The sequence below is a fragment of the Castor canadensis genome, unplaced genomic scaffold (genome assembly GCF_047511655.1).
Source record: "Castor canadensis unplaced genomic scaffold, mCasCan1.hap1v2 HAP1_SCAFFOLD_102, whole genome shotgun sequence".
Taxonomy (NCBI): Eukaryota; Metazoa; Chordata; class Mammalia; order Rodentia; family Castoridae; genus Castor; species Castor canadensis.
The window spans coordinates 149,790-176,997 of NW_027395337.1; the positions used below are offsets into that span (position 1 = coordinate 149,790).

Below are 27,208 nucleotides of genomic sequence, written 5' to 3' on the forward strand. Positions count from 1 at the left end.
CTTAAGGAATAAACCATGAAAATTCCATAAAATATTTTAAAATTTCCACAGTTTTTTATAGTATTTTCTTCATAGCGTCCGCCATATTTTCTCAGGGGTTTGGCATATTTTTAGACAATTTTTCATTTTTAAGGATTTTTTTCTTTGCAATGATCTTTGGTTGACACCTTCTTTTTGTTATTTAAGTATCCTTTTAGTCCATTTCTGTGTTTTGCCCATCGGGGCCACGGATACCTGATTTTTTTTTTTTTTTTCCTCCTCTGCCCAACGGGGCTGTGGATACCTGCTTTTTATTTTTTTTTTTTAAATTGCCCATCCGGGCTGTGGATACCTGCTTTTATTTTTTTTTTTTTCTTTAGTCCATCGGGGCAATGGATACCTGCTATTTTTTTTAAGTATGTATTTGTTGGTCCATCGGGGCCTCGGATACCTGCATTTATTCTTTTTTTTCTTGCCCATCGGGGCCTCGGATACCTGCTTTAATTTTTTTTTTTTTTGGCCCATCGGGGCTGCGGATACCTGCTTTAGTTTTTCCATTGCCCATCGGGGCTTTTTCTGGATGAAAATGTGTTGGTTTTGTGAGTTGTGGCGTTGTGTGAAATATCTGTACATTTCTGGCTGCTGATCATGTGTGAGTGAACGTCCGGCTTGATAGAGAAATGACTTCGCAATTTAGATCCGCGGGTGTTGAGGGTGTGGAGAAAAAGTGTCCGCCATCTTATCTTTGCCGAGTGACTTGGCCGAGGCAAGCCAGTTGTGCTCAGTGGAAAGCAGGGAATCCAGAAGCCTAGAGAGCCAGGCAGGGGCAATCATGTGCACTGCACGAGCTGAAGGTTTGAAATGAGCTGCTTTTGGAGTTCCTTGGGAGCTTTGTAGGAATCGTGGTACCAAAGGCTGATGCTCAAGGTCGTTCTGTATCAGTACGTGGCGTTAAGTGAAGTGGCGGGAAGGAACTTAACGAGCAGGGCTCAAAATGGAAAATATCTGATACTGCTGCGTTGCTCAGCATGGCTGCCTATGTACTGTGGAATTGCACAAAATGGCGGATCGTTACTGCAGTGTTCCAGAGGCAGGAAGGTCACATTTGTTCTAACATGTAGCCTGACAGTGGAAGGTTTGGTCACATAAGAAAAGATGGTGGCTGGAGCTCATGGTTCATTATGAAGATTGCTGTTTCTTTGTTGTTTTCCATGTCAATTTCATGGCGGATTTTGTCACAGGTATAATATGGCACGTGTTACCAAGTGCCTAATATGGCGGTTGGTCACGTGTATGACTTGAGGGTTCTTGCTTGGTGCAATCTTGGCGGGCTTTGCACAAGGTGAACTTGATGCATTGTCTAAGATGGCGGCCGTTTCCGCCTTGTGCCATTCGAAGCTGGGGAAAAGGTGGGTTGGCAGTGGTGGTTGCTGCATGACTTAACTAGTCAGAAATGGGCACTGCCAACTGGAGCAGAGGGTAGAATTAGTCTGTGATGAAACAGTGTCCAGCGAGGACTTGGGTGAGGTAGCTTAGCACCTTCCATCTGTCATTCTTTATTCACCCAGCCACAAATGGAGATCCCAGCATGTTGGCACATGCCTGTATTCCTCCTAGCACCTGGGAGGCTGAGGCTGGAGTGTCGCCAGGTCGAGGCCTGCCTAGGTTGCATAGACCCTGTCTCAAAAAGGCAAAAAAAAGAAAAGAGAAAAGAAGAAATGGAGAGTCTACATTAGTCTCAGTGGATAGTACCCAAGGTCATATCAAGGACATTTGACCTTTCCATCTACCTCACCTCATGCTTGTCCAGCATGGCCTCTTGCACTGCTGGATATCTGCCTGTGCAGGCTGAGTCTCACCCCATTCCTCTGCATTGGTGCCATGGACTATGGCTACTCTACTCCTCTATGGCCTCTGGTCTAACCTGCACTGTGGCCACCAGTAGCTCTGCAGGCCTCGTGTGAACGAACATGCTGGTTGATTGTGGCCAGGACCATTATGGAGCATAGACAATCACTGGCCAAGAGGTGCAGAAGAGGTTTGAACCTCTGCTTTCCTTGAGAGGAACACCCACCTAGTGCCTGCTGCTGGGGTTGGATTTAAATTTATGTTAGTTCTTTTGGATGTCAGCCATAAGTCTGATAGTGTGGTTTGCTAGTGTTTGAATTTAAGGCAAAAGTGACTATTCTAGAAATATATTTAGGAACTTCATTTATTTGTAGAGTTGGTTTTAATTACCTATAATGAATTTTCATTTCAGAGTAAAGTTTTCAGTTTCTCTTCATAAATTCCTTTTTTTGGCAGTAGATAGATATTCAAAGTCAAATTATTTGTCATTGAAAATGTTTTTCATCATTATTTTCTTTGAAATTAGCTTAACAAACTGCTTCTTATTAAATTTTTGAAGAGTCTTGTAGCACAGAAGCAGTTAATAAAAAACTTAAATATATGGCCAAATGCACAAAGAAGTGTTTGAAGGTCTATACCACTCCAGGCCTTGCTTCGTTCTCAAATCCTCCATGCTGCACTAATTGACTAACGATCTACTCCTCAGGTAGGAAACTTGAATTACTGAAGTCTGGTGTGCTCTACCAGACTTATATTATTGGAGTATTAATACTCATATTTCAATTTTCTATGGTTTCCTGCCTTCCTAGCACCCAGTTTCTCCCCAGCCCTGCTTCCAGCAATCACTCAGTCCGGCCCACATGCCCCAGTCTTAGCCCAAGCCCCAGCCCTAGCCCCAGCCCCAGCCCCAGCCCCAGCCCCAGCCCAAGCCCCAGTTAGGCTCCTGCCCTAGCCCCAGCCCCAGCCCTAGCCCCTGCCCTTGCCCCAGCCTAAGTCCCAGCCCTTGTCCTGGTCCCCCAGGCTCAGCCCTAGCTGGGCTTCTCCCTAGAGCCACACTAATCTTCGTTGAGTCAGTGCTCAAATTAAGGTTAAATTGCACATCCTGTTCAACTGATGTATCCTGTCTATCCTCACCATGCCAAAACTGCCTGAGTTACCATTTTCAGTTAATGCATACAGTCCCATTTGTCCATGATCCCACATAAAAAAAAAAAATTCCTTCACCCTGTTAATGTTAGAAAATGTTAAAGAAGAGCTTCATATCAGAGAATTAATGCCCATAATTCAAGTTACTCACCATCTTCTCAGTCCCATCTTTAACGATGGAGAAGCCATTCTTCTGTCATTGCTGCAGTAGTCCCAGTCCCAGTCTCAGTCCCAATTTTCTGAGCAGTTCTCAGTGGTCTTTTTCAGCACTCTGTTGATCACCTGAAACTTTGCATAGAGTGATATTCTAATTGTCCATAATGTGCCCCATTTGCATTCAGCAGAGGGGGCCGACCCAAGTCTTTAATTGGACAGTTAACGTGCTTAGTCTAAATTGTCCTAGCCTTGCCCATTAAAGGGTCACAACATCCTGCTTGAATGCTGTAATGGAGGCCGATTACCCTAGACCACTTCCTGAATTGATTATGCCCATAATTACATTGTCTATGACCTTGTGTTTTATAGCTCCATCCACTCCCTTTATTTCAGCAGAGGCCCCTTAACTACTCATGACCTCTGCATAAAGCCAGTTTATGTGAACAATCTTAATTGATAAGAAATGAATCTTTTATATGAGGGGTCACAGCACCTAAAGCCGATTATCTATTCTCCTAAAATTGTTGGGCAAAATCGCAGCTGTCCAAGTCGTCTTCTGTCAGTACCTAAGATCTCACACCCTATTAGGGTGATAGTAGAGGGGTGCCAATCATTAAAGTCACCTCTTTTGTTCTGTTTCTCTCTCTGATACGCTGGGAATTAAATCTAGAGCCTTGTGTATGCTAGACAAGTGCTCTACCACTGAGCTACATCCCCAGCTCTTATGTTTTTTGAGAGAGTCTCCATTATGTAGCCCACACAGGCCTGGAACTTACTACCTTCCTGCATCCGCCTCCCTACTGCCTCCAAGTTCAGGAATTATAGGCATGTACCACCACTCCTGGCTGTCTTTTGTTTTGTTAATGTGCATAGTTGCATTTGTCCCTCTTGCTGAGCACTGGGTTTAAAAAAAAAACAAAACCCTGACCTCCGTCATTTCTCTTGTATTCAGCAGTGAATGACCTCCACCCAAGATCTTGGCATTAAAAGAATTAATGTGAATGATGGCAATTGACAACAACTATGTCTTTCTGATGAAGACTCTATTGATCTTTACTTTATAGCAAGGGGTGGTAATTGCCTACATTGTTCCCTTTTCCTGGAACTATGAATGTGCAAAATTCTAATTCATAGTCTTTCCCTTTAAAGTAACATTCCACCCCTTTTATGTTACAGCAACCTAAACTGGGACTTTTCTGCAATGCTGGGAGTTGAATCCAAGGTCTTGGGCAAGCCCTCTACCACTGGGCTATATACCCAGCCCTGTTTTAAAAGCAGGATCAGACTGGCCTGGGATTACAGACCCACACCACCATGCCTGACCCAAATTGGGACTCATAATGTGTTTATTTCTAATTGTTTATGGTCCTCCCTACCCACAATAAGCTAATATCTTGACTTCTCTGAATATAAGAGGAGGTACTACCACATTAAGTCTTTCTGTTGGATCATAACCGATCAAAAATGCCCTAGGGATCCTACCCACTCACACCTCCTTTGCGTAACTACAGGGGGTGTGTCTATACTGATTAAATGCACATCATCAACAGTAGTCTTAAGATCCTATTTCCTTTCTCCATTTGCATTACTGCAAGGGCTTCTAACTAATCCAGATTCACTCTCTCAGGGTTTTCTGTTGGGACATGGCCTCACTGCATAGCCAACGCTGGCCTTGAACTCATTATCCTCCTGCCTCAGCCTCTGCAGTGCTGAGATTAAAAGTTGTACCACAGTCCTGTGGTGCCCTGCAGTCTCTCTGTTAATGTGTATACTTAATTTTTCTCCAGTAGTAAAGACCCCATCCACTATATTTATTCCAGTAGGAGGTGCCTACTACTTAAGATCCTTAATCTAGTAAATGTGCACAATCTTAGTTATCTTGTACACATTCTCAGTGTCCACAGCTGTGCCTTTTAGATCAGGATTCCTACACTTATCAAAACAGAGGGGGCTAACTAACAAAGCCCTTTCCTTGAGACTGGACTGTAGACATACCTAATTGCCATTGTCAATGGTCCTTCAAGTTAAGACTTCTGTCTCCGACTGTTCATGCCTTCGTTACTTTATTGAAAGAGGTGCCCTTTACTTAAGGATCCTTTCTCAAACTTTAATGTGCATAGTGCCAATTACATTATGATCCATTTCACACTTCCTTTTAAGTTCAACATTCAGTTGATCCCTAAGGCCCCATTTTGTGGCCTGCTAATATACCTGATTGTATTTGTCTGTGTTTCTATGCACAGGAGAAGGAAGCCATCTCTCACCCTTCAGCTTTCCCTTTTAGTAGGGAATGCTCACTTCAAAGACCCCTACAGTCAAGGTGTACAACCGTAATGAGTACAGCCATGCACCTTGAATATTAGTGTACATAACTGCATGTGGCTCATTCCATTTGAATAAGAGCTTACTCTCACACAATTATGCAGTACGGTAAGGGCCACTAAAGTCTTGGCTTCTCCATGTTCCTGGATCCAAGATATGGATACCCTCTCTGCTCCACTCCCTTTCTTTTTCAGGAGGGAATGTCCACTATTTTAATATCCTTATATTTGTACAAAGTTTGTGGTTTTAATTGACCACAATTGTGTCCCTTGGACATTAATGCATATAATTGGAACATGGTTTATCCTATTTAACCAAGATTGCTGACCTCTAAGTCCCCTTTTCCTGGCCCATTAATGTGCAAATTGCATTTGTGTGGGTTTGTGCACTAGACAAGCACGTCCCATCTCTGACTTCTCTGTCTTTCAAAAAGCAGTGTCCACTGCTTAAGACTTTATATTTGGACAGTTAATATGCACAATTACAGTTGTCCACAACCTTACTACTTCTAAGACCATTGTACCTCCTTTGCACTACTGCAGGGGATACTGTTTTCCTCCATGACCCCTGCTAGTTGACCATGAAAATAACTGAAATTTTCTTTTGTCTTTGTCAGCAGACTAAGGTCATACCCCATCACCTTTCCAGTTTAGCAGGGTGTGCTGATCAACAAAGGCTTTATTCTTTTGGACTGATAATATGCCCAATTACATTTGCTCCTGTTCTGTGCACTAGAAGAGGATCCCACCTACTTGGCATTTTTAGCAGGAAGTGCCCACTACTCAAGACTCTTTCACTTGGAAAGTTTACATGCATAAAGTTTTCTAAGCATATCTTATATTAAAACCCTTGGACCCTCTTTGCTTTAAGCAAAGAAATGTTTTTAACCAGTGCTTCTTTTAAATTTTAATGTGCATTAATACAATTACTCATTCCTACTTTTGGACTAGGAGTTCATCTCCTTATATTCCCTTGTATCGGAGGCATTTTAACTATGAATGAGTCCTTCTCTTGTGAATATTAATGTGCATAATTATGCCTGTCTGTTGACCTGTGTAATAGAAAAAGACCTTATGTTCCTACCACTACCTTTTGATTGCTGCTGAAGACTGCTAACTATTTATAACCTCAGCTCTTGGACAGTTAATGTGCAACAATGATGACTATCAAGTATACTGCACCCTCTTTGCATACATCAGAGGTGCTGACCAACTAAGGCCCCCTGGATTGTTAATGTGAATATTTGCAATTGCTCATGGCTAGGATACTATGTCCTCAATCCCCTTTTCATTACTGCAGGGACTGCAGACCCATCCAGAACATCTCCTGGGACTGTTAATGGGCACAATGGCAATTATAAATGGTTTTCTTTCTTTATGGAAGCTTATCTTGGGACTGTTATCTATACCATGGAAATCATCAATGGTGGTTTTTCTTCCCAGACCTTGTTAAGCAAGTATTCCCCAGCCCCCTCCCCCCCCACATTTCCATGGCACGGAAAAGTACAAACGTTGCAGCATGCCATGGATTTCAAACAATGACCTGTATTCCCGTTCCTTTTGCACTGTTCCAGTGTATAAAATCCCAAGTGGCCATGCTCTCACTCTTTACATAAAGTCTTCCCTCTCTCCCCTGCCCCTTGTTTGCCCTTGGACCCTTTCTATGCACTTATTAATGCCCACAATCGAGCCATTAGGTAAGATTGTACCCTCTCTTCCCCTTGCCCTGCTCCTTTTGCTTCTTTGCTGGGAAATGTTGACTGGGCAAGGCCCTTTCTCTTGAACTTAAAAAGTTAACAATCCCAGGCATTATTGGTTTATCCATTTTGTATGACTGTCATGTTTCCTTGGTCCCATTTGTTAGACATAGATCCCTTCACTTCCTTTGCATTACTTCTGAGTAGTGCCAGTTATCCAAATCTCCTTCTGTGTCGTTAATGAACACAGTACTGACTGCCCCATTTTTTCTTCAGCCCATCAGTCCAAGACCTCTCTACCACTTTTATGTGTTTGTGCAGTATATTAAAAGCAGGCCTGAACTAAGTGGGTAAGCCTTCACTCTTTTTCTTGTGTTTATTAATTATCCCAGATCCAATTATTGATACATTCTGGGAGGAGGAACCATCCTTGCCCACCTCTATTACTGTTTTATTGTGCAAAATATTCAAGGCAAGTCAGGATCAGAAGCCCCTTTATTTGGGGTTTTCTATGAAGTATCAGTTGAAAATATGTCTCCCAGGGAAGGAAGGTTAGCATTTTCTCTATATTCTTCCTTCCAGAGCAGATTACCTGATTAAGAATCTCTCCTTTTCTCCTTTGTATATTGCTACTGTACTGTGCCAGTTGTCAGAATACAATTAGGAAAGTTGCTGTTAGTTTTTTTGTTTTTTAAGAAAGACATTGGATTGAAAAGTGGAATTCATCACCTGGTCATTACTTTTTTTGAAGTGAAAAAATTCATTTATACTATGACCAGTGTCTCTCATTACTAAGGGTAGTGGATCTGTGAATAGATCACTGTGACTCTTGCTATTTCAGTAATACCAAAGGAGTTTGTGTAGAACTCCTAAGACCAGTCTCTTTCTTTGGGCTTTACTACCACTCAATTTAGGAAAACTAATAAACGTTCTGATTCTTAAATTTCTTCACATTGAGCACCAGCCCATACTTATTTCAAGATTGCTATAAAAAGATTATATGAGAGAACATATGCTGAGGTGCTTTTGCAAACCATAGGCCACCTTATTTAATTAACCTACTATATAAAATGGCACAAATGGTATATAACCTATTCTATACCATTTAATTCGGCTAATAATTTGAAATAGCTTGAAGAACCACCCTAGAGAGCAAGGACTTATTTTAGAATGATGGGCCATGTTTCCCCATTTTATATATAATAAAAATAAGCCCAGATCTAATCATTCTTGAACATAAACCTCAGCAATGAAATAGCTGCCTAATAAAAATAATAGCATATCAGTCTAGCGCACAGTGTTTTGTGGCTACTGAGTATTTAATATGAAACTGCTGAAGCAATAACTAGCTATCACAACAGCAGTTCTTTGTAGTCACTGAAAAATTATAGTATTCTTCTGAGAAGGATATCAAAAGATCCAGCCAGCTCAAGGTCCAGTTTGCATTACTGGCTCCTCAGACAGCTGTAAGAAGAATCTCTGGCTCGTCAGAATGTAGTAAGTACTACTTTATAACTATAAAGTAATCTTTTTTTTTTTCACTTTATCTTATATGCCACTCATAGAAAAATCAGAGGGTCTAACAATGTGCCCCTACCCAGAACAACAATAAAATAAAAGAAATCAGAGGGTCTAGTAAGTCTCTTTGCCGTTTTTCAACTCATCTGCAATGTGTATTTGTGTGTGTCTGTTGTTAACCATCAAAATTGTACAATTAATATTGTGTACCCAGCCCTATGTTAGGGTACACTGAGGGGTAAAAATAATATAGTCTTAAATAATTTCATCTCTGAAATGGTTGTATTATTGAGGATCTAATATAAGCACACTTGAAATAACTTTAAGAAATTACATCAAGTGCTGTGTGAATTATTATAAGAGTTTTAAAAAAGGAGTCCACAAGGGTTTAAAGTTGTTTAAGTTTGAAGAAGGACATGGTTTTATGTTTTGTCTTTGAGTCAAGCCATGATTAATATTGTAGCCACCTGGGTAGCCCAGTTGGTTTATTTTAGTATCATTTGTTTTTTACCTCTTTTGAAGGCATGTAAAGGGCCTATATGTGTTTACTTCTATGCCAAGGATGGCAAATTGTGATTATTAAATCTCAGAAGATTCAGAGTATCAAAGTGTAGGAACAGGGCATATAAATTTTATACTTGGACTCTTTCTATCATCTTACTGTATTTTTGCCCAAGAAATAATATGACCATGGGTAATACAGATCAGAGATACATTTTTTTCTTTGTTAAGAGGGCTATAAGTTTTATAAGAACACCTTGATCTTGTGTACTTTATGCTGTCGTTTATGTCCTCTTCTTCTTCATTTTTTTCAAAAAGTATCTCTTGGTAAGGTTAAAAAGAGAGGTCTGGCTAAAAAAATACTCTTTCACATAAAATTTGAACCTTTCTTTTGTTTTAGGTGCATACTTATGCATCCTAGCAGAAGCAACAAGAACCTTATAAATGAGCTATACTTCTCTTACTACCCATTTTAGTTCGTGCTCATATTTCCTCACAGCTTGTCCTTCCCCTGAAAACAAAACAAAAAACCCTTTAACATTCATTGTCTGTGGATTTTGTGGCTGGCTGTGCAAAACCCAATGGGTGAACCAGCTCAGCATGGTGGTACACCACAGTGTAACCTGTCTACTGTCCCCTCAGTGCCAGTGCTCCACCTCCCAGACCAGAAAGGGCCAGCTGTGCCCATCCTGTCAACTGAACTGCAGGACAGTTGGCAAACCCCTCAGAATGTTTGTAGTCTCTTGTCTCAGAAAGGATCACCTAACTGGGGATGCTACATAAAATGGTTTTGAATATCCTTGGAAATCTGGTCTGTGCCATTGTTTCTTAAACTCAAGTTATTCTGAAAACAGCGTTTCAGAATAAAACTTTTTAAAGGAGCACAATTTTTTGCGATCCTAAAGAATATGTGTTTTGTGGAACACTAACTTAAAGTTACTTAAATCCTGATATGGTGGTATATACCTATAATCCTAGCCCTTGGGAGACTGAGGCAGGAGGATCATGAGTTTCAGGCTAGCTTGGGCTACATAGTGAGACCCTACCTCAAAATGCAATTTAAAAATGTTACTTGAAGTTTTGGGCTACATAATGAGACTCTATCCCAAAAAACAAATAAAATGTTACCTGAAGCTTTGGCCAAGGCAGTGGCAGCACCTTTATCTCAGCCCTGGTGCCCCTGGCCACCCTAGCACTCTCCTAGACTGCAGCTACAGCCTGGACCGGCGATGGTACCATTAGCTTGCAGCCCACCCTCTGTGGGCCCTGGCTAGAGCTGTTGGCTCATGGAGCCTGGATGTTGGCCTGGAGAAAGACAGTGCTGCCTGCACTCATCAAATCCACCATCACCAAGGGTCCACCCCCCACACCAGTAAGGACACCTCAGAAGCAAACCTAGCGGACCTGAAGAAGAGTCTGGAGGCTCTGGAATTGGACGTGCAACAGAAGAAGCGGTCGAGGCTTTCCTCACCCAGAAGGCAAAGATAGGCAAGCTCAAGAACGATGACTTCAAAAGAATATCAGTGCTGGAAGCCAGCATACCTGCAAGAGAAGCACCAGATCATGCACCAAGACTTGAAGCCCTGCAGTATTCTAGTTGACTCCAGAGAGAGATCAAGCTGTGTGACTTCTGGGCAAGAGGGCAGCTCACTGACTCCATGGCCAACTCCATTGGAACCTGGTCCTACATGTCCCCAGAGCAAGTCAGTAACCACTGCATACATTCAGACATCTGGAGCATGGCTCTTTCCTTGGTAGAGCTGTCCTTTGAGAGGTACCCCCCGACTCCACATTACCAAAGAGCTGGATGTCATCTTTGGCTGGCCCATGGTAGATGGGACCTAGGAGAGTGCCATAGTATCTCCACAGGCTCAGATCCCCTCCCTCCCATGCTCCATCAACAGTCCCAGATAGACAGCTGGCCAGTTATGGCCATCTTCAAGCTACTGGACTACATTGTGAATGAACCACCTCTCAAGCTGCCCAATAGAATGTTAGCCCAGACTCCAGAATTTTGTAAATAAATGCCTCCTTAAGAACCCAGCAGAACATGCAAATCTGAAGATGCTTATGAATCATGATTTCATCAAGCAGTAGGAAGTAGAAGACGTGGATTTTGTTGCCTAGTTATACAAAACCCGGGGGCTGAAGCAGCCCAGGACACTAGTGCATTGCTGAATAATCTGTCCACTTTCATAGAGTCTGTGCCCTGCCCTCTCAGTCTAGAAGAGGCCAGCTCCTCCTGTCCTGTCCCCCCCCACCCCAGGAACATTTGTGGCTTTTGCCCCCCAGTCATTGATCCACTGTCTGGCCTCCAGAGAAGGTGCTACTGCTCATGTTGTCACTGGGGAACCTGCTTACTTAGGTTTAAAAAGCGAAACAGTGAAAGAAAAAACTCATTTAAAAATTAAAAAAAGGAAAAGAAAGTGACTTGAAATGTAAATGAGTTTTCCAATTTTAAGTTATCATGTCCAAAGACATGTTTTATACAAATCATATAGAGCTTCGGGATCCATGAGAACAAGCCCCCAGTGTTCTTGTCAACTCAATTTAAGAAACACTAGTCTGTGCTTACAAAAGTTTTATTACTAATAATCAAATTATCATTTAATATTAATATACAACTGTCACTGGAATTTGTTTTAAAGGAATGAATTTGGAACTGGTTCTATACATCAACTCAAGAGGAAGATGGCTTCATTTTAAGTGGATTGATGACTGCTGGATAGCATCTAAAGGTGAATCTTGGAATTGTGTTTCAATTTATTGCTTAAGATATTCTCTGCCCTTAAGAAAAATCTCTATCAGGTATAAATAGTGTGCTCTAAAATGTGGGTATCTTCAAAGTTAAGATAATAGTTATTTTAATTTGACAAATATTTATTGTGTCAAGCACTGGAATATGTAGCAAAGCTAAAGACACAATTTCTGTCAAGAAATTTGCTTTCTTATGGAGGATGCAGAAATGTACAAATCATTATGCTATTTGACAGAATTTGATGAATACTGGAAACACATTAGGAAGTTCTGTGGGCAGAGAGGAAAATGGCAGAGGAGTCTCAAAATTCTTGTCAATGACATTGAACTCAGGTGAAATGTAAAGTTCTGTGCCAGTTCCAGAATGTAATCACTTTCTCTGTCCTTAGGGTCCCCTTAAAGGAAAGGAATATTCCTTGAGCATGTCATGACCATAGTAACAAAACTAAGAGGGCTTTGATGCTAAAGCAGCCATACTCTATTGGCAGCCCAATAAAATAACAAGTTATTTTAGACATAATAACCAAAATAACCTATTAGTTATATAATATAGAAGGAGCCAGAATACTGGGGGGAAATACAGTATTTGTTTCTTTTTAGATACCATAAATAGATAGTGTATAAATGAAGTTTGAATTTAGATTTATTAATTTTCATTTCCTTTGGGTAAATTTGCTTGCATATTGAATATTCATTTACTCTCTTTAATGGGGTTTCAGGAAGGAACAGAGTAAATACATAGCATATGTATGAACTGCCATGTTTACCTGGAAGCCTGTATTTGGGGGTGAAATATCTAACCTTAGTTTAAGTAAGGATGGGGAAGGATGTTGCCAAGAGATTTTAAAGCTTGTTCTGCTCATATTCAGAACATCATAGAACATTGTTTGGCTTTACTAAAGATCTTATCTAGGAAACAGAGTTAAGTAGCTCATCTTCTATATACTCCTCTGAGAATTTATTTGGTATTAACATAAAGGTCTTTAGAAATCTGGTGATCCCTAATCAGGAATCTAGAAGCCTGTGTTCTACCGTCTCTGGTGCTTTCCACACCACATCATACCATACAAAATGTTTTCAAAGGTGCAAACTTGGCTTAGATCTACTTCACTAAACTCCTATCTTATAGTAAAGGCAGAGAACCAATTATTAAAAAATAGTCAAGACCATGCACCTCTAGGTTGTAGTAACAACTGCTCTGTTAATTTGTATTTTTAGAAACAGGATGACCTTTAGCCACAAATTTAGTCAGTCCTTATGGTTTGACCCATGTTTTCATGGCGTTCTTTTTCTTCACCTGCCTAATGCAGGTCATTATAGGACCTTCAGGAGATCAAACGGGCTAGCAAGTAGAGACATGGGATATCTATGTTTAATGCTTCAGTTGTACTTCTTAGGTCTCTGGATTTTTTTTTTTTTCGTTAGGGTTTTCTCAATAGTTTTTGTATTCTATTGAGCCCAATCTTTCTTCTCAAGGACATTTCGAGAGACTTGAGGACTGCAAGAACCTGTTAAGAGCCTCCAGATTCAACAGATCCTTTTGAGGATATGGACAAGCTCCAGCTAATCTCAGCGAAGAGCTTGCAGGCCACCAGAAAAAAGAGGTAGTTTGGAAAACTTACTGTTAGCCTGCTGTCTTTGACTTTAAGGGCTTTAGCTTTCTGCAGCTCTTTTATAAAGCAGAATATGAGCAATCTTCATCAACTCCTACACAATTTTCTTTTTGCACATACATTATAACCTTCTACAATATTTGTACTATTTCACTGGGCTCTAGTGAGGTCTGTAAGGGCAAGCATACTCCATCCTAATCTCATAAATGAAGAGAGATGGAAAGCAGTAAGTTACTTACTTTATCATCACAAAGCTAGTTAATCAGTGAGATAGTTACCTTCTGATTAGTAAACCGGAAGGAAATTATTTCCACCTTATTTTGGCCAACAGGCATTAAGATCTCAAGATTTGATTATAAGTAAAACCAATTTGGTCTGTTTTGGCTCTGCTTTGGAAGGCCTAATTTGTTCCCTCTTCCTCTTTCTAAGAGATTGAGAGTTTCTTAATTTGAAGAACAATGAAATTGCTAAAAGATTGAAGAGGAAAGGCCTGAGGGCCTGTATAAGCTATTTCCTGTACCTGGAGCCTTTTATTCCTAGTTTTTTGTTTTGCTAGAGTTGTTAGCTATCCTCATAACTGAGGTTCTACATGCCTGAGACCATTCTTGGGTTTCTCTGAATATCATAGAACTCTGGTAGTGCCCTATTATACAAGTTGTTCAAGAAATGTACCATGTGGATTGAGTAGAAAATTGTTCTATTTACTTTGACAGTATTCCATCATGGCACTATTTAAAATCCAAATTAAAAGAGGGAAATGCTGCAAAACCAGGTGTCAGACCAGGCACTTTGGTTAGTGTGGATTGGTTAGCTTTTAAAATAGTGCTTTATAAAAGAAGCTAGAGGCAATGTAAAGGGGAAATCTTATAGAACTTCTAGAATCAGATCACACTGGATCTTTGCCAAGTGGCTTCATGGCTCTCTTGGCTGAGAAAGGTTGGCTTTTTCCAGTGGTTTCAAACCTTTACTTTCTTGACACCCCTCCCCCATCAGTATATTTTATGACAAGACAGAGGGCATTAACCATATTCTCATTAGTAGAGACTAGAGAATAAAGAATAGTCTGGGAATTTTGATAATTATTCAGTTCTAAATTACTCTCTGAAATGAGAAGTACACATAATGGAGTTGGGATAAATAGAAGAATCCTCATGATGCTATGCAGATAGCCAGAATATAGAGCTCTATACAGCTGTAATTTCCATCCATCAATCCATATGAAGAAAAGGGTATATATGATTTGACTCAAACACTAGTTACCCATTGGGACAGACTTTCCCAGTGTATTTAGTTTTAACAATTTTTCTTTTGTCTCTTCTCCAGATCTTCCCCAGAATAAGCTTGTTGCTTTGTAGTGTTGGTGACCTATTCCCTTTGATGATCCTTGGGTGGAGATGGGGCATGAGGATCCTCCAGGGGAAAAGCTCACTACCACTGGGCAACAACCCTAGGTCAGGAGGTTTTACTAAGATACTTTCCTGGGCCCAGATAAGAAGATGAAGCCTCAAGGACAACCACCACACATCAAGATGGGTAAGCTGTCCCTAAAAGTATAATAAATAGACTTAAAACTAATCTTGTTTTCCATTAAACATTGGAGTTAGCCTTCCACTGAGGTTGTATTCATCATTCTCCTGTGTCTGCTTTAGTAAAAACAGCTTCCTAACTAACCTGGGAAGCAGCTGAGTGTGAGATTGGTGAAAGTGATGATGTGGAGAAGGTAGCAGCTGTGTGAGTTAGTAGGGTGTTTAGGGTAGAACTGCAGGATGTAGTAGAGACCTACAACTAAATTGTTCAAATTGTTCTTTTAGGAGAACATGAACAAAAAACTGCGCATTAAAGGCACTGATCTCATGAGCAAATAATTCTGTTTCATCAGATCCCCAAAGTCTCCCTTGAAGTTTTATAGAACTGTGCTAGTCACTTACATATATCAAGAGGTCTTGGGACGTTCACGGGATATAACATACAATAACTTGTTTGAGAAGACGCATGAGAGTTTATCTCACTTATGAGATATACTTGCTGAGTGATGGAAGCCTCTAACTACAAGCGGAAACCTGGTCAAAAACGGTACAAAGTTAGATATCATAAGACAGGATCTAAAGAGCTTAGGACCCTATACTCTCTAGATCAGTGATAAGCGAGGCTGATTAGGGAGGTGAGAGTTGAGAGACAGAGAAGGGTAACATTCAGTGCAGTAAAACCTAATCTTGTAGGTTTTATCTAGTATTCATGAAGAGTTAGTACCCTATCAATTCCAAGAGTTGTTTTTATAGGAGTAACCCTTGAAATGTTATAATTGACTAGAAAGATCCATGATTTTGAAATAAAGTTACTAACAAGTTTTTAGAAAGCCTAGAAACTAGAAAGCTAAGGTGAGAGTTGTCTAGGAAGGTAAGTACCCTATGTAGATTTTCTTGTTGGAGGAATGAATGCCTCCCACAGTGACACACCTTTATATCGAAGAGCAATTATTATGAGTTTTGGAAATGCTGCTCAATGCCTGTGTTTTGGTAGTCCTAAGCCAAGACACTTAAATAAAACTAACTTTGTGGTTGTGTTCTTAGACAATATTCTCTTTTGGCTTCTGTCTTTGTGATTTCAGTTATTAATCATGTAAAGGGACTCCTTCCTAGCTGACTGGCATTTTAAACAGGATTCCAGTCTTCAGCTAAAGGTATAGGCTATGACTGGTGATGGTGGACATTTCCCCATTTATGCCATTGTGTCCTATTCTGATGAGTAGAATAAGAAGTTGTATTCATTTTATTTCTAAGGTCCTAAAAGCTTCAACTTTATAGGTTTTTAAACTATGGAAACATTTTTTATAGCTGACTAACTTGAATCTTCCATTACTTTTAACACAATATTCAATATTCTTTCATGGCATTTATCTTGTTTTTCTGTAGGTCTATCTGCCAAATCATTATCCTTTCCAAAAGCTGTGCAAAAAAGATGAATGGATATTCAGCAGGATCAAGAAAGTGGACACATTAACGGAAACCAGTTTTCCTACCAGAAGATCAATGTGCCTGGCACTCTAGCATTTTAAAATAGCAGAATGGAGTAAGTTAGAAGTTGAATGGAATACGGTGGTCTGATATGAAGGGAGGGCTAAATGTGAGATGGGAGGATGACCAGGCTCCCATAGTACCAACTGGATCCAATGAAGCAATTCAAAGACATTATAGTCTGCTTGTCAGTTGTACCAGAGGAATTTAGCCTCTACTTTGTCTTATTCTATATTTCTACTTCATTAGGTGCTCTCCATTCTTTAGATACTGAGACTCCTAAAATATAGTTTTGCTTTCTGCTGAAGGCATAGACCATCTTTATCTCCATTTGTTAGAGAATATATCTACAGTTAATGTTTAGTATAAAAAGAAACCTAGACCCTAAAGCAGCCATTGTAACTTTTGACAGTATAAAAACCATCTGTTTTCTAAAAGGACAGGTAAAGATAAGGGCTATCTAAGGAACTTTTTTAAAATATTCACTCACCTGTGATATTTGAGTCTTATGGAAATCCTAGTAAATAGTTGTAGCAGAATGTTAAGAGCATACATTCTGTGTTTAAATCCTTTCTGCTACTCATTAGATTTATGACCTCTGGTAATTTAGGGTCTCTGATTAGATTTGGCTATCTGTGAGAGTTAAATGAAATCATGAATGTAAAGTGCATAGTACAGTGCCTGGCACCTGGTAAATAAAGGTAACCCAGAGTGTTTTGTAAGTTCATTTGATGTAATACTTGTACTTTCTGGTGGCCAGTAGAGCTGGCATGTAAAAATTTCCCTAAAAGTTTATATGTAAGTAGAACTTTGTATGTAAGTGTTGATGGCTGTAATTATATTATCATAGTATTGATAGTAGTATAAGTAGTGTTGGTACACATAATCTCTTATTGTAATTACTAATGGAACTTTTGGGTTTTCTTTTGTCTTTTTGTGACTCTCATGTCCCTTACTGTATCTTGTTTCTCCTACTTCTTACTCCCTTCCTCTGATGGTTGGCCTTTTCTTATCTCTTTTATTCATAAGTGTGTATTTCTTTGCTTGTCTATTTCTTTCTTGAGTGCCTTTGCTCTTTTTTTTTCTATCTAAAGTGTGTCTTAGCCATGTTCATGTTTCCTTGCTTTCTTCTATGCATGCTTTTATCTCATTTTCTCTTTTTGTTCCTAAGTGTGGTCTATACTTTGTCTTAAATGTATCTCTAATTGTTTCATTTTGTTGCTTCTTCTCTTCCCTCTCCTAGATCTGGCTCTTTTCACTGTTTCTTCCTTTTATGTCTCCACTTTGGGTTACATGCTGTGTGCTTTTTCTGCCTCTTTCTTATTGTGCCTGCCTCACTTGTTCTTTTTCTCTTTGTGAACTCTGATTGTCACTCCTTCCTCTTCTTATTGGTTCAACATTTCACCTTTCTCTGATTTTGGCTTCCTCTCTGTGTTTCTACTCCTTAGCCCACATTTCTCTTTTCTACATTTCCTTTCTGCCTCTCTTGGGCTATTTTCTCTCTCTTTTCCTCTTTTGTATACCTCAATGTCTCTTTGCTGTTTGTGATTTCCTGTTTCAACTTACTCTTTGCTTGTGTTTCTTTCTTGCCTACTTTTTCCTTTTCTATTCACCTTTCAGTATTTCAGTGTCTTCATGGGTCTCTGTCTCACCTTTCAGTATTTCAGTGTTTTCCTAAGTCTGTGTCTCACCTTCGTGTATTTCAGTGTCTTCGTGAGTCTGTGTCTCTCTCTCTCTCTCTCTTTCTCTCTCTTCTCTGATTTCATGTAATCCTCACTTGGATATTTATTTGTGTGAGTGTGTGTGGGTGTGTGTGTGTCTCTGTGTGTGACAAAGGGGTTTCCTAACCCCTTCCTGATAGGTACAGAAGATCAGCTATCAAAAAAAGCATTGCAGAGCTATTCCTCATGCCAGGCTGTATTGCTGAGATGATCCAAGACCAAAGACCTAAGATGAACAGACGGTGGAAGGCTTAAAAAAGCCTGAAAGACAGATGATTTGAGACCCGAGACTTGAAGACTAAGATGAAAAGCCCATTGTCCCTAGACAGATAGATGGAAGCCTGAGGCCTGAGACCAACAGAAGTCTCAAGAAACAAGATACACAGAAGGCCTGGCTGAATTGGATGGAAAGCTTAAATCTTGAGGTAGACAGAAGATTGAAGACCTAGGATAGGTGCTGCTTCTAGGGGACATGTGGAAAGTCTTAAGAACCGAGACATATGACATAAGGCCCAAGAACTGAGAAAAGCCAAAGGTTGTAGTTTGAACACCTAAGACCCAAGAATGGAACACCAGAGATGCAAATAAGACCCAGGACTCAATCCTTCCTACATGAACAGAAGGCCCGAGAGAAACAAATATCTCAAGATTAAAGGGTTTAAGCTGGAAGCCTGAACTTAAGACCAGGGGAAATCCCAAGATGAGAATCCTAAACCCTAGCTCTTTCCAGTTTTCACACTTCCTACTCTTGGACATTTTCAGTTCTTCCCTTCTAGTTCTCTTATTTCTATTTAAGACTGCTTCTTTTGAGATGTACTTTTTTGATGTTGCCATTACCTTAAAGGAACATATCTTTAGACTGACAATATTATGCATGGGCCAATCACAGTTTTTAGCCACTTGTTAAGATTTTAGTTTTAAAAATTTCCATTTCTCTTCACATCACATCTGGTCCACTTGAGAGAGACATCAAAATCCAGCCAGTATGTAGTCTGACTTTTGTTATTCCCTTCAGAAGCAAGCATCCATATAGATAGCCTATTTCTAGGCTGATGAGAAGAGAAAAGCATCAGGCTGGTTGGGAGAAAAAAGTACCAGGTTATCTAGAGAAAATGTGAAGAGATGCTCCAGGCCAAGAGAAGAATTAGACAAGAAATACACAGATGTGCCAGTCTTCTGAGAAGTACCAGCCAGCATTACCTTCCTTCTTTGAGTTTGGGTGAGCAGGATTCCTGGGGTTTGGAATTTCTAGTAATGGTTACAGAAAGAGTGATTGGGCCTGGGACAGCGTGAGCTCTGAACTCCCTGCTCATAGTAGTGGCCAAATAATTTGGTGGACTGCACCAAACCTACTCCTGGGTTTAACACCTACCTTTAGGATTAAAGTTGAGAGAATTTGGGACTACTGAACAGTTTTAATCTTTTCCTTGATTCCCCCTACTTCCCTTATGAGGGAAGTTGATTTAAATGACAATATATATGAACACTGTAAATCACAAGAGAAAAAAGTAAGGTATACTTATTAGTGTACTGACAACCAAGCATAGCTAACATTTGAAAGTACAAAGTTGTGATGCAGTATGTAAATCAGGGATTATTACATTTTTTTTTTTCTGAAAGGGGTCAGATTAGAAATGCTTCACACTTTGCAGGGTTTATGGTCTCTGTTGTATATTCTTTTGTTAAAACAACCTTTTCAGAAGGTGAGAGCCATTTTTAATTTGTGTGCCAAATGGATCTTCTCATAGTTTACCAACCCATGATAAATATGCCAGAGAATATGTCTAAATAATATTAATTTCCTTCTCTGTGCTTGTTCTTGTGGTCCTTAGTGACATGAAATATATATGAATGTGCTTTGTTAATCATAAAGCACATGAAAACTTTTGAGTTTCAGTGTTGGTGAATGAATGTTTATTACCTATTATATGCACTCTGTGCTATGCACTGTAGAGAAGATTAAAAGAAACAAGAATAATAAAGTGCTTTGTCAAAAATATAATACTATAATGAGGGTTCAATAAAGAATAATTTAGGTCGTCCTTGTTTTCACCATAGAGATGACCTGCTTTCAGTCTATTGAAAGTATATTCCCTTCCTAATAAACTTCGCTATCATTTTCAGTATTAAAAAAATAATTTGTATATTTGAGACCAGTGTGTTTCTGCTGCTCTGGTGATTTTGAGTAAAAGTATACAATTCTAGGTAGCAGCAAAGAAAACACATGGAAACTACTTTTAAACTACAAAATAATTAAGCTATTGTGATCACCTATAATGCAGCAAATACCATGGTAGGTACTAGAAATACTAAAAGGGAGGCAGGAAAAAAAAGCATTTTCTATGGTGGTACACAACTACAATCTTAGCTACTCTGGAGGTAACTGGGAGGATCAAGGTTCAAGGCTAGCCATGGCAAATAGTTATAAGACCCCGTGTTAATGAATAAGTCAAGCATGTGGGGCATTTCTGTAATCAACAGCTATACAAGAAACAGAGGTAGGAGGCTCGAGGTCTAAGGCTGGTCCCTGGTAAAAGTGAGACTATATCTGAAAAAAAAAAATCACTAAAGCAAAAGGTCTGGGAGCATGGCTCAAGTGGTAGAGTGCTTGCCTAGCAAGTGAGAGGCCTGAGTTCAAACTCCAGTCCTAAAAAAAAAAAAACTCATAGAACTAAAAATTCAGAAAGAAGGTTCATAGTAAATTGCTTTACAAACTAAAGCACTATGCAGATCTCAATGGGTTACATGTTTATGAATGAATGAATGTTAACCATCTCTTCATACCAAGTATTGTTTTGGATATATAAAATTCAAAATAAATTCTCCCAATAGAATTTAGGTGTAAGGAATGAGATAACGCTTAATCAGTAAAGACTTTCCTGTTGAGGTCAAGTCAAATTAATACCACTACATGTACCCAGGTAACAGAGGAAAGGGTAATGAATGAGTATGCTCTCTAAACTGTAAAGCATACCTGTATAAATAAAACTTACTGTAAATCAGTCATTGTCTCTACAAAATTCTCATTGTATCTTTGACCCACAATGAGGATAGTATAAATAGTTATACCAGATGGGTAAGGTGGTGCATGTCCGTGTCCCCGGCACTTAGGAGGTTGAAGCAGGAGCATCACTTGAGCCCAGAAATTTGAGGCCAGCCTGGGTAACAGTGAGACCTCATCTTTAAAATGCTTTTAAATAAAAGTTACAAACTGAGAGATTAAGTACCTCCTGAGTGAATCAACATTGATTGCCTACCATGTGGACCCACTCTTATGGGCACTTGAGATAAAACAGATTTATCATATTTTATTGTGCCCACAGTTTAGAATTAAGACAACATATATGTTAGCATTTTGTGAACTCTGAAGTACCATATAAATGTAACTATTGATTTTCTCATTTGGTGCTAAGTGCTAAGGTTTATAAAATTGTATCACACTTATACCATGCAAGTAAAGTAAAAAAATTAAGTATTGTTAACTGTTGAAAACTCTGAATATATTATGTAAGGCATTCAATGTCCAATGAATACAAGAGTGGATGGCAATCATCTATAATGTGCCAGTGTCCTTGGTTAGCATTGGGATTGCAAAGGCAAACTGTCTTTAGTGTGTCTTGGGTAGCAGAAGAAATTAAGTGCAGAATCAATAACTGCCATACATGTATAAGCAGTATCTGCTGAATAAACAATGATTATTTCCTTTTATCCCCAGAGATAGCAACTGGGGCCATGAAAATTCATTATCATAATTATTGAACCCACAATGAGATCTGTGTATAAGTTTATAAAGCCTACAGTTCTATATAGATAATTATTATTGGTTGGCTTAATCAGTGAACACTGATTACTTTCTATGAGGTTTAAAACTGAATGTCCTAGGATATCAAATTATTTCTATCATTATGAAGTACTCACAGGAGAAAATGAAGTAAGAGGTGTGAGATTCACACCAAAAGTCCACTTAGCCACTACTAAGCTTATTCAATGATGGAAACAGTATGAAAGTGGACTTGGTAAGGCAATGTGCAAAATGCTGAGCTAAACAGAGTATCCTGTCTGAAAGGATACTTGCCCCCTGGGCTTGATTGAAGAGATGGAAATTAAGGGGAAAAAAGGATGTGGTTTTCCATCCAGTTTCTTAAATGTTGAATGCTGATGATGGAGGTGAATTACAACCATCCTGGCCTGGCTTAGAGACAGTAAAGTAGTGAAAATGAAGAGCTCAGGCTTATTTTCTGGGGCCCTGAGTTCAATCCTCAGTACTACCACCAAAAAAAGAAAAAGATTTGTAGTACTTTTAGTCCCTGGCCAGGTGGCTCCATAGTTTCTGAGCTGTGGTGAGGCAGAACATCATGGCAGAAAAGCATTATGGAATAAATTTACTCACCTCATGGTGGCCAGGAAGCAGAGAGATAGAAAGGGTCCAGGGCACCAAAGGAGATGGCCTCTGTGACCTACTTCTTCCAGCTAGGTCCCACCAACTAAACTTTCCAGCACCTTCCAAAATATTGCCACAGCTGGGGGCCAAGCCTTCAACACATGAGCCTATGGAGGACATTTAATATTCAAACCACAATACCTGATAAACAAAGCATCTTTTATGTAGAGTATGTCATTTTAGGTCCTAATGTTAAGAGTCATCACATGGACCTAGTTTACAGGACAGATTATTACTGATCATAGCTGAAGACAGAAAACATTTTTTGTTGTTGATTTTCGGTTTTTTTTGAGACAAGGGTATGTTATGTAGCCCAGATTGGCCTTGATTTCATGATCCTCCTGCCTCAGCCATGTCTGCCACCACACCTATCTTACAAATCATCTTTGATTTGATTACTGAGTGAAGAATATTTGAGTATTTGTTCACCACAAGGTACTACACTTGATAAAGTAATTTAGTAGGTCTGGTCCAGAATATATATTGACTTGCCTTGGGGATTTACAAAACCAAAGTAAAAAGGCAAGATTTATGCAACATAAAATGAAGACCTTTTTCTTGCTCCGAAAACTTGGTTATTGGCCTAGTTTGAAGCCAAAGACTGATAAAAGGGTTCAAAGTTTGTCCTTTCATTCATTAATTAAACATATGGTTTTCTTATAGTTAAATGGTTTCTGAGGACAATCAAGATGAAATAATGGATTCTAAAGGTATTTGCTCATTGCCTGGCTTACACAGGAAGGCACTTGAGCAATAAGAAAACATTTTTAGACTGACTGTATTTATTAAATCTGAATAAAGTGTTGTTCTTAAGTGCTAATGAGAATAAAGAAAATTAAAAGATCTAACTTTAAATGCACTTTGTCTCAATAGCTTATGGCAGAAACACAGGAATGCATACCATAAGAGACTATATATATAGTTCTTTCTTTAGTTGAAAAAACTTTTTATCAAGCAGCTGCCATATGTAAGACACTGAGAAGGAGCAATTAAATAAATAGATCCCCTTCTCTTTGACATGCTTGATAGAGTGGGAATTTGAGAGAACTTTCTAGTTTTTCATTTATACAAATATTGCTGGAGATGATACTAAATGCTAAATGAAATGTATCTATTCCAAGACACTTAATCTGACTTGGAGGTACAGTGAAAAAGCAATACCCAGAAGTATCTATTCTTGACCGTAAGACACTTGCTTATTAACTTGCTCAGAGTCTATAAGATAAGAAGAAAGTTACTATTCATTCATTTTTCATTTATTTATCCATTTTGCAAGTGTATTTGGAAACCTATTAGATATAAGGTCCTATGTCCTCAGTTGGCCCCAGAGACATGAAAACATGCATACCTTTTCAGAAACTTTCCTTTTGGTATGTTTTCTGGTTAGGGGAATGGCTTAGTCCCTAAATAACATTGTGTAGTTTAATTTCTACTCCTTATCTCTCTTACCATTCTGGCCACTACCATGAGCAGGTAGCTTGGTTTTATAGCAACCTTGTTCCTTAAGTTGCTGGAACTTTCTATATAATAGACACTTTGTTTTCCTAGCCCATGCCTCATTTTACATATGACTGTGACCACTGTTGGGAAGGAAGAATGATTGCCAATTCCCAAACCCCAGTCTCATTAGTATCAGCCTTGGGAACTACCTGTGCTTGAACTGTAAACAAAAAGCTTTGTCTATTTTCAATTCTTTACCCTTTACATACCAGTGCATGTACACTGCCTGAATAGATTTCTTTCAGAAACAATCCTCAAATAGTACATAGTAAAATGGAGATGGAGACATGATTTCACTTGTAATAGCTTCTCAATTTATACCTTATAGAAATGTTCTCCTTTCCATCAAAATCTACTCAAGAAGGGCCTGTGATGGTAGAATAATGGCAATGGATGACAATAGTTAAAATTTTACCATGCTTGCTTAAAATTTAAGAATAATAAAATTGGAAATAATTGGCAAAATTGGAGAAAAAAATACCAAAAGCAAACAAACAAAAGTGCCCTCTAAATGTAGGACTGACTGGGCTTTGACCTTTTCTGTTTTTAATTCACTCACAGAGGGTGGGACAGGAGGCGAGTGAATGAAAAGGCCAAACCTGTGTCTAAGGGCAGCTTTTCTTTGTTCTAGATTGATCTTAAGAGCATGACTAGCTCCAGGCCTTACTTGGAGTTACTTTTTTTAACTGTGATGCAGTTCCAATAACTGATCATTGTTGAAATGAGGTACTAATTTATTATAGTTTCTGAGAAATATTTTTGTCTGAATGACTATCAACTAAACCTTGGATTAGGTGGGAATGGAGTTTGTTAATTGAACTAATGTGACTTCTGTATGATAAGTTGTCTTAAACCTGAAATCACAATTTGCTGCAATGGAAGAGGACTTTATTGTTCATTGTATTTCATACGTACTTTGAAAGCATCTAAGCTATAGCTTACATGGCAAATCAATGATGAATTCCATAAATGGAGAAAGACATAAATGGCAAAGTATTATTGGTGGAAGGAATAAGGTTGAATAGCATTTGGGGTGCAATTTTCTAGTTGTCATTATGTATATTTTTAATTAGGCATAAGCCACAGCTGATATATTAATGATGTTTGCTTTTTAATGTGTGGTAACAGCTGGACTCAGTAATACCCCTTTATTCAGGTAGGGATGGGGGATACATTACCAGACAGCGGAGGACAGAAAGTAACTAAAAGCCTTCCTTTCACAGTTTCTGCCATCACCACTACTGATTAAACAAGAATAAGAGAACATCTTATCATCAACTGCTTTGGTCACATAAATGAGCTGAGAACACATCTGTTTTTAAAGGCAATGGCTTCATCTCTACCCGTGTACCTCAAAGGCAATCTCTGCCAAAATGCTAAAATAAATAGAAGACACTTGTGAGCTGATGGACTTGTTAACTGATGTGAAATGCAGAATATATGTTGAATCTTAAAAGTGTTTTGAAGACTGAAAAATCCTGCTCATGATGGAAGATCACAAAGGGGCAATCTAAAGCAATCTACATGTTACAATGAGGCAAATTGGGGAGTTTGTTTTTCATTGTAAAATAAAATGCTTTGTTTTGGAAAGTTTGTATTTCCGTGTGGTAATTTCTAACCCACTGTCCCTTCCTCACTACACTAGTTATTTCAGGTTTTTCTTTTAAATACTTTAATCACCCTATTTGGGTAGATGATTTGAGGTCTCATTTCTTATAGCTTCCTTCAGTTGCTTTGGTCAAGGATACAAAGAAGACATATTTTGCTTAATGAGATCAAGAGTGGGATGGGAGTAAGCCTAAATAAGCTGTATGGCTGTGGGAATGAAGAAAGAAGCATGTCGGAGGGACTACTGAATTAAAGATGTTAACAGGCCCAGTCCCTGAGTAAGTGAACGGATCGTTGATGTTTCTAGAATTCTGAATGATTAAATACCCCAAAGTTAGACTGGCAATTTTGTATGCACAGGCAACTATTGTTTTTGGAGCAAAGTCTTAAACTGTTATGAGCCAAGTAATATGTCAGTACATGTGCCTTTAAAACTGACACTTGAAGAACTCTTCCCTTACACATTAGAATCAAATCTTGTCATTATAAATAAGCAGTGTTTGAGGTGATAAAATTGGTATCCTTGGGTGTTCTTTACTGGTTACTTCCATTTCCTTGCAAAGCTAAGTACATGGGGAAAACAGGTGGGAAGTGGGTGGCTCTGATTCCTCTAGTGGTCTAACTGCTTAGCCATATATGTACACTGAGTACTTAAAATGTGGGTAGTTCAAGTTAAGATGCATTTTTAGTGTAACAGACAAACTGAACTTACAAAAGGGAAAGAAGGGAGAGGGTAATGCAAAGTAGAATGGAAAAGAAAGATGGATTTGGGCAGTATTGCTAATGGCTAACCACTCAGGCAGGACCGGTCACATTTTGGGGGATTCAGTAGTAAAGCAGAAAAGTCCTAAGAAGATTGTAGATAAGATGAAAAAACTTGTTTTTTCTGAAATAATAGTGCTTGGAAGAAGAATGTCATGGGGTCAAGTGGGTTAGGAATGACCTCTGGGTAGACCCCATTTTCATAATATTCTTCAAAGAAACACATATCCTCAAGGCCTATGAAGACCCCACCCCTAGCCTTTCCTTTGCAGATGTTTTTTCTTTCAAATGAATGATTCTGAAAGTATGCCAGGGAGGCCAAGTACATTATAATGAGAATGGGGGAACAGAAGTGGGATCTGTTAGCAATGGGCTAATTTGCCTTTTCCTTTCCTCCCAAGGAAACTTAGACAGTATTGCTGGAAGGCAAGAAAGTCTTCCGTTATTATGTAGATAATTCTATCAGCATAGTGGTTTTACTCACTTCAGTTAAATTCCATTGGATTTTATTTTGTTTTAATGCAGGAGAGAGTGTTAGCCACATAATTTCCATTAGAATAATTAGAATTGTGTGTAAATTCACATAATAGAGATGAGGTACCTAAAGTCAGGAGGAAATCACTTGC

At 39.0% G+C, this 27,208-nt stretch overlaps 2 long non-coding RNA genes and 1 pseudogene across 3 annotated transcripts; 2 read left to right on the forward strand and 1 right to left on the reverse strand.

Moving 5' to 3' along the window:
• Positions 1-224: 224 nt before the first annotated feature.
• LOC141420302 (uncharacterized) lies at positions 225-3,256 on the reverse strand. Its single transcript, XR_012444923.1, has 2 exons — positions 3,125-3,256; positions 225-1,656 (listed from the first exon to the last, which is right to left on the reverse strand). It is a non-coding gene; the product is annotated as an uncharacterized lncRNA (long non-coding RNA).
• Positions 3,257-5,228: 1,972 nt separating this feature from the next.
• On the forward strand, positions 5,229-25,802 carry LOC141420301 (uncharacterized). 2 transcript variants are annotated; one of them, XR_012444921.1, is made up of 6 exons: positions 5,229-8,644; positions 11,815-11,904; positions 13,400-13,527; positions 14,860-15,069; positions 16,449-16,605; positions 17,580-25,802. It is a non-coding gene; the product is annotated as an uncharacterized lncRNA (long non-coding RNA). The 2 variants fall into 2 exon arrangements; XR_012444922.1 differs by having other exon boundaries at positions 5,260-8,644; positions 17,645-25,802.
• Positions 8,651-11,804, forward strand: LOC141420300 (dual specificity mitogen-activated protein kinase kinase 2 pseudogene; annotated as a pseudogene).
• Positions 25,803-27,208: the final 1,406 nt, after the last annotated feature.